Here is a 10,404-nt window from a genome sequence, read left to right as displayed (position 1 = left end):
CTACCATGTTTAACTCAATCAGATCAGCCAACAAGATTCTATGAAAAACACTTTCTAGGCAACAATCGAATCATCCACTGGGGTAGAAACTAGGATAGGCTCAGGAATAATCTCAGGACTCATTTCAAAATTCACAGCAATCAAAGGTGTAACATATGAGAAATTGGATCCAGGATCCAACAAAGCATACACATCAAACTAAAATATATGAAGCATACCAGTAAAAACATTGGGAGAGTCCTCCTATTCCTGGTGGTATGGTAGAGCATAGAATCTATTCTGGCGCTGCCTGCCAGCATTTCTAGAAGAGGCGCCATTAGCTGGGGCTGGGCAAGTCGCTAGTACTGGAGCACTAACAGTCTGAGTCTGCGTATGAGGGCGATAGTCACGATGCCCTTGTCTATCCTGTGGACAATCTCTAACTCTGTGACCTATGTTACCTCACCGGAAACAACCCCTCTTCTCACCCCAACACTCACCCGAATGAGACCTACCACACTTAGGACACAGGGGATGATTTGGCTTACTGCCAGTACTGTACTGGGACCTGGATATATATGACCTGCTACTTTGCTCCTGCCTACCTCTAGGAACGGGAGCACTAGAAGATGATGGTGCTGGCATAAACGAACGATCCTGATACTGAGGGCGACTCCCTCCCTGCGATCTAGTCTGACCCTGTCCGTGCTGCTTGGACCTAGCTCTCTTATTCTCTCTTATTCTATCTCTCTCCTTAATCTTGTCTGCCTTAATCTATTAGGCATGAGTCATCAGCCTAGAAAGATTCATCTCACTATTCAGCATAGCAGACCTACACTCCTTAACCATATAACTAGACACTCCAGTCACAAACTTACTCAAACTAGCCCGATTATCAGCCACTAAGTCAGGAGCATACTTGGCCAACTGATTGAACTTTAGAAAGTACTCCCTAACTGTCATAGAGCCCTATCGCAAGTTCATAAACTCTTCCACCTTCGCCTCCCTCATCTCCAAAGGGAAAAATTTATGCAGGAATGCATCCTGGAACTCTTGCCAAGTTGTAGGGACAAGTTCCTCACCTCTACCTTTCATTCAAGCAACAACCCAGTCATAAACATAGTCTTTCAACCTATACGCAGCCAACTCCACACTATGTTCCTCAGATACATGCATCACCTGAGTAATCTTTCGCACCTTCTCTAAAAATAACCATGGATCCTCATCAGACTTGGACCCATAGAATTTCGATGGATTCATCCATATGAAGTCATGAATCCTGGCAACAGCTGAATCACCTCTCTGCTGCTGTAGAGTCAGGGCTGGGTTAGCCTGAACATTTGCAGTAACAGCTTGGGCCAGCACCTGAAAGGCTGCTCGAAATTTAGCATGAGATATATTTTTATTAAATGGGTCAGCGGGTTGAGGTTACTGACCATCATTATTTCTTCTCGCTCAACGTGGAGACATATTTCTAAAAGAGGAGAGCACGAATCAATAGTAGAGAGAGATACTTTAAGTATGATAGACTTCTAAAAGAATGAATCACACTTTTTTCTAAAACGTCTTGTAGCCTTTTGCTCATAGATGTGGCGCGCTACACACCGATGATCAAGACTCTACTTAACGTGGATTGTCAGACTCCCTAGGACACCTTAAAACCTTAGGCTCTAATACCAAGTTTGTAACACCCCAGAAAATGGGTCTCGGAGCGTCACACGGTGCTTGAGGTTATGAGTAGCCCCAAGATAACCCTTTGAGCCATTTTCATTTAGTTCAACACAAATCAACGGGGTTTCCATAAATAACCCTTACATATCAACAGAGTAATCATTATCCAAGAATAAAAGAATTTCAGAAAGATAACAAAATACGACTTATTAGTCAACTCCCAACATCTATACTAGTCTGACAAGCCTCTAAGAAAATTAATAAAACCAGCGAGCCATTGAGACATTCCCCACCAGCGAGCCATTGAGACATGCCCCAACTAACTCATACTCAGTTATCAAATGTAAACGATTTCGTGAAACCAACATCAAAAATTACATCCTCGAAACATGAGGACTCACCACAATAGAGGATGTAGAACTGCGTGCTTGAAGAATCACTGTCGAACCTAGAGCTGAGCACCTGAACCTATATTTTGAGAAAATACAGCCCACATCCGAAGATGTGGGTTAGTACCATGGAAAGGAACTAAGTATATAGGGGTATATGCAGTTTTATAAACATCATCATCATAAATATTTATAAAAAATATGCAGGATATATGAAAGACTCACATAGCCCGAAGAAAATCATCATAATCATGAGAGGATGAAATAAGTACAATAACATATGCGAGTAATCATATAATTTGTCAATCACTTTCAGTTCATCAAGAATATCAATTCTCATAATGTAAATATCATTTAAATCTTTCAAAAGAATAACTTTCACAATTTCATTTTCAAATCACTTCACCATTCACCATAGACACGAGGAAACACACACACACTGGGAGATCCTATAACTAACATAAACCATATGAGCTACATGGAATCTAACGTACAACCCACGTTGGGAAGAGCCCTCCTATCCTTGCCATCGGAGTAGGACTATCGATATCAAATCCACACAAATTAGTGATCACTATATAAATCAGCCTCAGGCTCACTCCTACGGGGGAACGTAGTTCTAGGGAAGTAAGGTCACTTTATACCTTCCACTCGGTGCTAAAGATTTCTCCCGGACTTAGCTTAGGTCATTTTAAAGACAATCCATAACAAAACAATTTCAGTAATATATAAATATACATCGGGAGCCATCATGCTTCCCATCTATCAAAATCAACCACGTTGTGGATTTCTTTCACACTCGAGTTCAAAACAACTCTATTAAGACCAAAAGGTCAAATCATTCAAAATATCTCAAATATTCAACATCAATGTGCTTATAACACACACTTTCTCAAAAAACACAATTTCCAATGGGGATTCATGACCCAAATATCAAAATCATGATAAATATCGTTCAAGATTCATGCTTTATATCTCCACACATGTAAATTCATCTTTCAAAATCATAAACATCAAGATTTCATAATAATCATCATAAGATATGGGTTCATGCTTCAAATTCGTAAAAAAATCAAATAAAAATCATGCCTTTCTAATGAAAATTACTTTTGGGCACAAGAACGAAAGAGAGTTCTAGTTGGAAAATCCCATATACCTTGATGATGAACTTTAGATCGATACTCATTTTGAGATGTTAATCGTGCCTTTGAATGATGGTTATTGGAGTTATTGAACTAGGAACTTGGAATCTTGAATAAATTTACAGAATTAATTGTAAACTTTGGAGGTTCTTGAAGTTCTTGAACTAGGAACTTGGAATCTTGAATAAATTTGCAGAATTAATGGTGAGCTTTGGGGGTTCTTAAAGTTGGATGTAGGAGCTTAGGGTTTTCTTTTTATGGGAATTTGATGAAATATAACATATAATGCTTCTAATAGGTTTTAATATAGGGTTTGGACGGATTTTGGGTGAGGGGGGAATGACCAAAACGCCCCTAAAAATCAAATAATTCTTGAATCTGTCCTTTGGTAGACTGTTTTAATAGTCTGAAGTAGATCAACCATAACGTTTTACTCCGATATCCAAATTGGATGAAACCAATTTCATTAGAAAGAGGACTCTCATTTATTTCCGTTGATATATAGTATCTCACCCAGATCATTGTGTACAAGGAGTTATGATCATTTGAAGTTGACCCAAAAATTTTCTTTTGATAGGCTGAAGTAGATTGACCATAACTTTTTGATCCGATAGACAAATTGGATGAAACCAATTTCATTGGAAATAGAACTCGCAGAGTTTTCCATTGATATATAGTAGATCACCCAGATCATTATGTACAAGGAGTTATGATCGTTTAAATTTGAAGCAAAAATACGTCAGGCCTTAGTACTTTTTCCTGCACGTTTTACTGTTCACTACTATTCACGGTTTGATCGGAATGTTCATAACTCATCGCTCGGGTGTCCGTTTTGGATTATCAAAATATCGTTGGAAAGCTTATTCGATACTCTACGCAATGGTTGATCATAATCTAAGATGTTCCACACGAAAAATTTATAATTCATTCTAGAAGATAGAACCCAACACGTTTACGCAGAAAATTTCAACGAAAAATTTTCCAGGGTATTACAACTAAATAGTCAAATTTATCCCAATAAATTTTTAAATTTGAGTAATATTTAGATACCGACTTCGTACCTTGTTTCATTGTAGCAATTTCTTTGTGTAGTTTATAAACCCATGATCTATTTAAATTGTCAAATAGTTCCTTCAGTTCTTCCCATACATCTACTATTGTTGTTGCATAAAATATTCCACTATAAAATTTTTTGATGTTGATCCCGTGATCCAACTCAAAATAACTAAATTGCATTTTTTTTGTAATTTTTTTTCATAGGATGATCCTCCTTTTTGCCTGTGCCGTCATTGAACTCTAGTTTGTTTTTTCCCAAAATCACCAGTTTCATAGTACGACTCCACATCATATAGTTTTCTGAGCCAATGATATGAATCAAGATAATCGGAGCTCCCGATGGATGAATAAAGAACGGATGATTATGATAATTTTTATGTCGTCATCATTGCTTCCTAGATTAAAACTATCCAAGTTATAGTTAAACTAGATCTGATAGCATGATGAAAATATGAAAGGAACAGTAACTAAGAACAGGGGAGTGTATGTAAACAGAGAATGAATAGAAAGATCTCTATACTGAATTGAATGAGTGCTTACTTCCATCTATCACTATATATATGTGACACAGCTGACTCAACTTACACTAATGATTAATACTGCTAAATCACTACTGATAGTACAACTAACTCTATAACTAACACCTAATCAGGAAGTTAATACCGTTCTCATATTTGACTCGCTCTTTTAACATCTAACCACAATTTACACATTTAGCCACAACCAATACTCTCAACATGTATCCCATCATTTTTGTTAATTTCAATCCTTTTTATACTTTATAATTTTATGATGAGATTTACAGTAAGTTTCATCTTAGTTGAGTATCTAATATCCACTTTCATTGATCATTTCTAAAAAGCCTTTTAAAAGCAGCGTATAACTAATTTATGTCTTGACACTATTAGTAGTCAGTCTCTTGTTTGCATCTTAATATTGAATTATACTTATGCTTTATGTTCATTTTAAGGTGCCTAAGCTTTTAGAAGATTGTCAATTAGGTTATGCTTTAAATTGGGGTCGTAAAAATGGTTATTTGTGCACTTGCTAGTGACGTTTAGTAGCCATCACAATATATAATCTATATTAGAGATAATGCTCTATTTCACCCTTGAACTATACCCAAAACAGCTGATACACACCTCAACTTAAAGGGGTTCCTATTACTCTCTGAACTAATTAAAAGTATAATTTTGACACCCTTAGTGCCTACGTGGCACATACGTGGCACAACATACTGAAGGGTCCACGTAGGCACACGTGCGTGACACGTAGGCACTAAGGGTGTCAAAATTATACTTTTAATTAGTTCAGGAGGGTAATAGGACTCCCTTTAAGTTGAGGTGTGTTTCGCCCGTTTTGGGTATAGTTCAAGGGTGAAATAGGGTATTTTCTTTCTATATTAATTAAAGTTGATCAACTATGTTTCAGTTACAAATAAAAGTTGAACTAAAAATCATTGTTGAGCTAAAAGTCAAATATATTTTAACATGATGTGACACTATATGATTCTAGTGTTAGACAATAAAATTCATGATCGAAATAATAATAATCTAGATAAGAAATATATTGCAATAGTCGTTTATTTATTTCAACATGTGAGTGTTACAATCTCTATGAATCCTCTAATTCACATTTTCAAATATAAATTCAAGGACTCCAAGATTGATTTTGAATTTGAATTTGATTTGTCAATTTATTGGATTTGATCCTGACTTGTGAATTTGGATTCAAGGGCCTATGAGCCTGATCTTGAATATTCGTCTTGATCTTGAGTTATATATGAACTTGAATGATTGATTTATAGCTTGTATAAAAATTTATTACATTTTTTTCCACGAGATCTCTCTTGTTTCTTGTTAGAATTGTTGGTACCTTTTACATAATTCTGAGGCCCCTATTTATAGTTATGGAAAGAAAAGAGTCGCAGTGAGTACAAACTCTTTCAGGCCAATCAGATTGAAATGACATGGCCATATTTGATTGGTTAGAATACGTCATCTTGTACACATGACATGGTCCTACTGACTCCTTCATTTCACTTAAGATGTCACGTCATTCAATACGTGGCACCAAATTGGGCCTCTAAAATAAGATGACATCTGAGGCTTAGCAAAATGGGTTCATCATTTCTAGACCAAATCAATGGACTAGCCCAATAGAAATTGAACTTTAATCAAATTCATATTTACTTGAAGTTAAATAATTAATTCATAATACTTATTTGAACTAATATATTTAAAATTTATATGATCACAAATGTCCCCACTTCAAGACTTGTTGAAGTATTTAAATCTTCGTAGACTATCCTTGAAGATTGAGCTAAATAATAATTCATACGTGTAATCAAACGGTCCAAAAGTTAGGAAAAATACTAAATTCTATTAATATTGAGTATAATTATTATTATTATTATTATTATTAATAATAATAATAATAATTATTATTATTATTACTATTATCATTAAAATTACTACGTGGATTCTTAAAAGATTGTACCAATTAGATTGGAGAGAATTCGTGCGTCCAAGTGAATCCTACTTCAATATGGATTTGATCAACCTTCACGGACTTAGTAAATCCACATCTTTTTAGGAGTTCAATTATTGCAATCCCATATTGATTAGAACTTTGAAATGATTGCTGCCTTTGGACTTCTTCTAATTGAACTAGGGGTCAATCACTTTTTTCTTCTAGAATTGTAACACCAAAGTAACCTCAATTTAGTAGCGTACCATCCTCATTACCTCTCTATAATGCTAGGTAATTATTTTCTACTCTTTATTTTCGTCACTTTTTTAGTCCAGCATGTTTGTGATTGAAATTTTTTATCAAATTATAGGAATGTCAAAATCATAAATGATTTTATATTATACAAACTAGACTTCGAGATCTAAAATATATACAAAATTCAGACTTAAAGTCCTTCAATATAATCCTAGAAACATTTTTGAAGTTAGCCTTGCATTTTATTATGCTGAAAATTTTAGTTATGTGCATCTTTGCTAAAACTTTCATACCTTGAAGAAGAAATAGAAAAATTACAAGTCCCTTGATTCTTGTGAAACTAGACACAAAGATCTATAATATATGTTAAATGCATAATTTAATATCTTTGAGATCTTTTCAAATGTTATCCCAAAATTAACACTGAATTTTGATGCACCAACAGTTTCAGATTTGCGTGATGATACCAAAAAAATATATATCATTCTAAGAGTCACTTCAGATTTGCGTGATGATACCAAAAAAATAATATATCATTGTGAGAGTCACTTGATTCTATAGATACAAGAAACATGCATATACAACATATCCAAGATTTGAAATTTAACATCTCTTAATCATTCTAGATAAATTTTTGAAGTTGATCCTAAATTTTATTTCGCAGATCATTTCAGATTTGCACCGCCTCACCAAATAATTTATATCTTGATACAGAAACATCACCATCAAAGAGTGTTTTGATTGTTGAAAATCAGATTTTGAGGATTTCATTCTCATCAAGACATTTTGTCTCAATCTAAGTTGGTGATATATGACTTTCGATTTATAAAACATTTTAGCAAGTAAAAACATCTCTTCTATTTGTGTTTTCTTTGTATTGTCTTTTCCTTTTCCTTTTTATAGGATTGAAATGAAAGGAATTCACGATGGGTCAACTTAAGGTGCAAGACTTTTGTAAACACCTAATTTTTGATCAAACAATCAAAGTTTTTACGCTATTTTAGTATGAAATATTTTTTTTAAGTCTAAATTAGATATTTTTGACTTTTTCTTGTTTTAATAAATTTATTTTAAAAGATTTGACACTACAAAATATAGTAACATTTAAATATATTTTATTTTTATTTTTAATTTTATTTATTATTTATTTTTTAGAAAAGAAAAAATAATAATAAAAATAAAAACTACCCACACACCCCACACTCCTAATTTCCCTCAACCGCTCCCCCATTATCCGACAAACTCTCCACATTCCCCATTATCTGACACACTCAGAGCACTATATAAAAGTAAATATACATACATTGGGGATGCAAACTACTCAGAGGAAAAAAACTCAGAAAGACAGAAACAAAAAATACAGAGTCAGATAAAAAAAAAGCCTTAAAGAGAAACACAAAAAGGAGGGAAGAAGAAAAGGGAAAAGAGTGGAGGTTGAAGTTCCGTTCGAAGTTTCCTTTGAAAGTTTCATTGTTCATTAAAGTTCATTACAGGTTCTTTTTGATCTCAAATCATTTATGTCATAAATGTTATGATGAAAAAGCATGTATAAAAATATGCAAGTGGTGCTTGTTCTGCTGTTATTACATATTGTTTCGTTAATTTTTTTATGTATACGTTCCATGATTTAGTTGGATGATATATTTTCATTATTGTCACATCAAATAAAAATTTCTTGTTGCTATGTATAATATTGCGTTAAGTTGTGTTTGTAAATTCGTGTTCCCTTTCATGTAAATTTATTTATTTTTTCATAATTCAAAAAAAAAAGAAAGATGCACTCACTGTACATTCACAAACAATCATTTTTATATACAGAACACATACACCTGTACATATGAAATAAGTTAAAAAAAGGGATCAATACAGACACTGTATAATTTCATACACTTCACTAGAAAATTCACTTACACTTTCATAGCTTAGACTACAATGTATATATATCCGCACAGTAAAAAATAGAGAAGGAAAAATCAGTAAAAAGAAAAGATAAACGGAGAGGGATGACCAGAAAAAAAATAATAGTATTAATTAATCATTTTTCACCGAGCTTCTCAATGGAATTTCATGGAAAAAATTCAAATTGGACCAATGGTGACCACAAAAGCCAGATCTGCCGCTGCCAGCCCGTCTCACCATCAATTTTGGCGAAGTCCATCAAGAACTCGCTGGCAAAACCCCTTCTAGCCGCCACTACCCACCGAAAAATGGTGGAACCAGTCGGAACCGCCCTCCCCCACCTCAAAATCCATCCAGATCTACCTCTCAACGCCTAAAAAATTGGCAAAAACCCCATTGCCGGCCACTGCCGTTGCTCCCTTCTCTCTCATCCCTTTTTCCAGCAAAATCCATCGATAACCAACCTAAACCGACGACTCACTGAAAAACTACTCATAACCCACCGAAATACACCAAAAACCGACCCAAATTCCCCTCATGACCGGAAATCCCTCGAATCTGACCCCTAAGGTCGATTTCGGTGACAACTCACCGGCAAAAATGGAGTCGCTGGTAGACCGCCGCTACCTCCTGTTTTTTCTCGTCACCATCGTACCATGCGAAATTAATCTCTAACGAGTGAATTTTGGAAAACAATCACAACCAAATTATTTTTCAATTTTAAAAATATAGAACTATTTTATCTTGTTGAATTTAGCAAAAATCGTGTCTGTTGCTACTGCAACCTTGGAAATAGAATTTTGATGTTATTAAAAAACTTAGATCTCATCCTCCATATGCTGAGATGATAACAGTAGAAATTGTTCTTTGATTGTTTTTGACTCAAAATTTTTTTAGGTTCAATTAAATAATAATCGTGGTAGGTAATAAATTTGATTTGGTATTGAATTAGAAAAACACTCTTTTTAAGTTCAATTAAGTTATAATTATGGTAAATAATAAATTTGATTGTATATTGAATTGGAAAATATGTACCCACTTAAATTTAGCCATCATTGGTTGGGTTTGAAATTTATCTATTTTTATTCAATGATTTGTTATTAAAAAAAAGTTATTTTTCTTATTATTTTAATTATTTGTCCAATTATTCCATGCAGTTGATATTTAAAATAATATTTATGAGTTTTAATCGTGTCTTTAAATTTTATATATATAAAATTTATTTTTTCAATTATTATTTTTTTGGTGTTCTCTTGAGTTATATGTCAGCACAAAAATAAATTATTAATCTTTTAAAAATAAAAATATTTTGTTCCGAATTAATTATGTGAGAGCGAATGAGATCTGTTCCGAATTTATTCAAAATCGACCATAACTGATAAAAGAAAAGAGGGTAAAAGCTAATTGTAAGGGAGTGAATTCATGAAAGATGACTTAGGTTCTTGATCTTTAGAAAAGTAAGAGTTTAATATACAAGAGAAAATTAACAATGAAGTTGGAAAGCCCTGCTACCGACCATTCATTGTAATAAATTTTAACAT

The sequence above is a fragment of the Capsicum annuum genome, chromosome 6, assembly GCF_002878395.1.
Source record: "Capsicum annuum cultivar UCD-10X-F1 chromosome 6, UCD10Xv1.1, whole genome shotgun sequence".
NCBI classification, from domain to species: Eukaryota; Viridiplantae; Streptophyta; class Magnoliopsida; order Solanales; family Solanaceae; genus Capsicum; species Capsicum annuum.
This window is presented reverse-complemented; position numbering follows the sequence as displayed.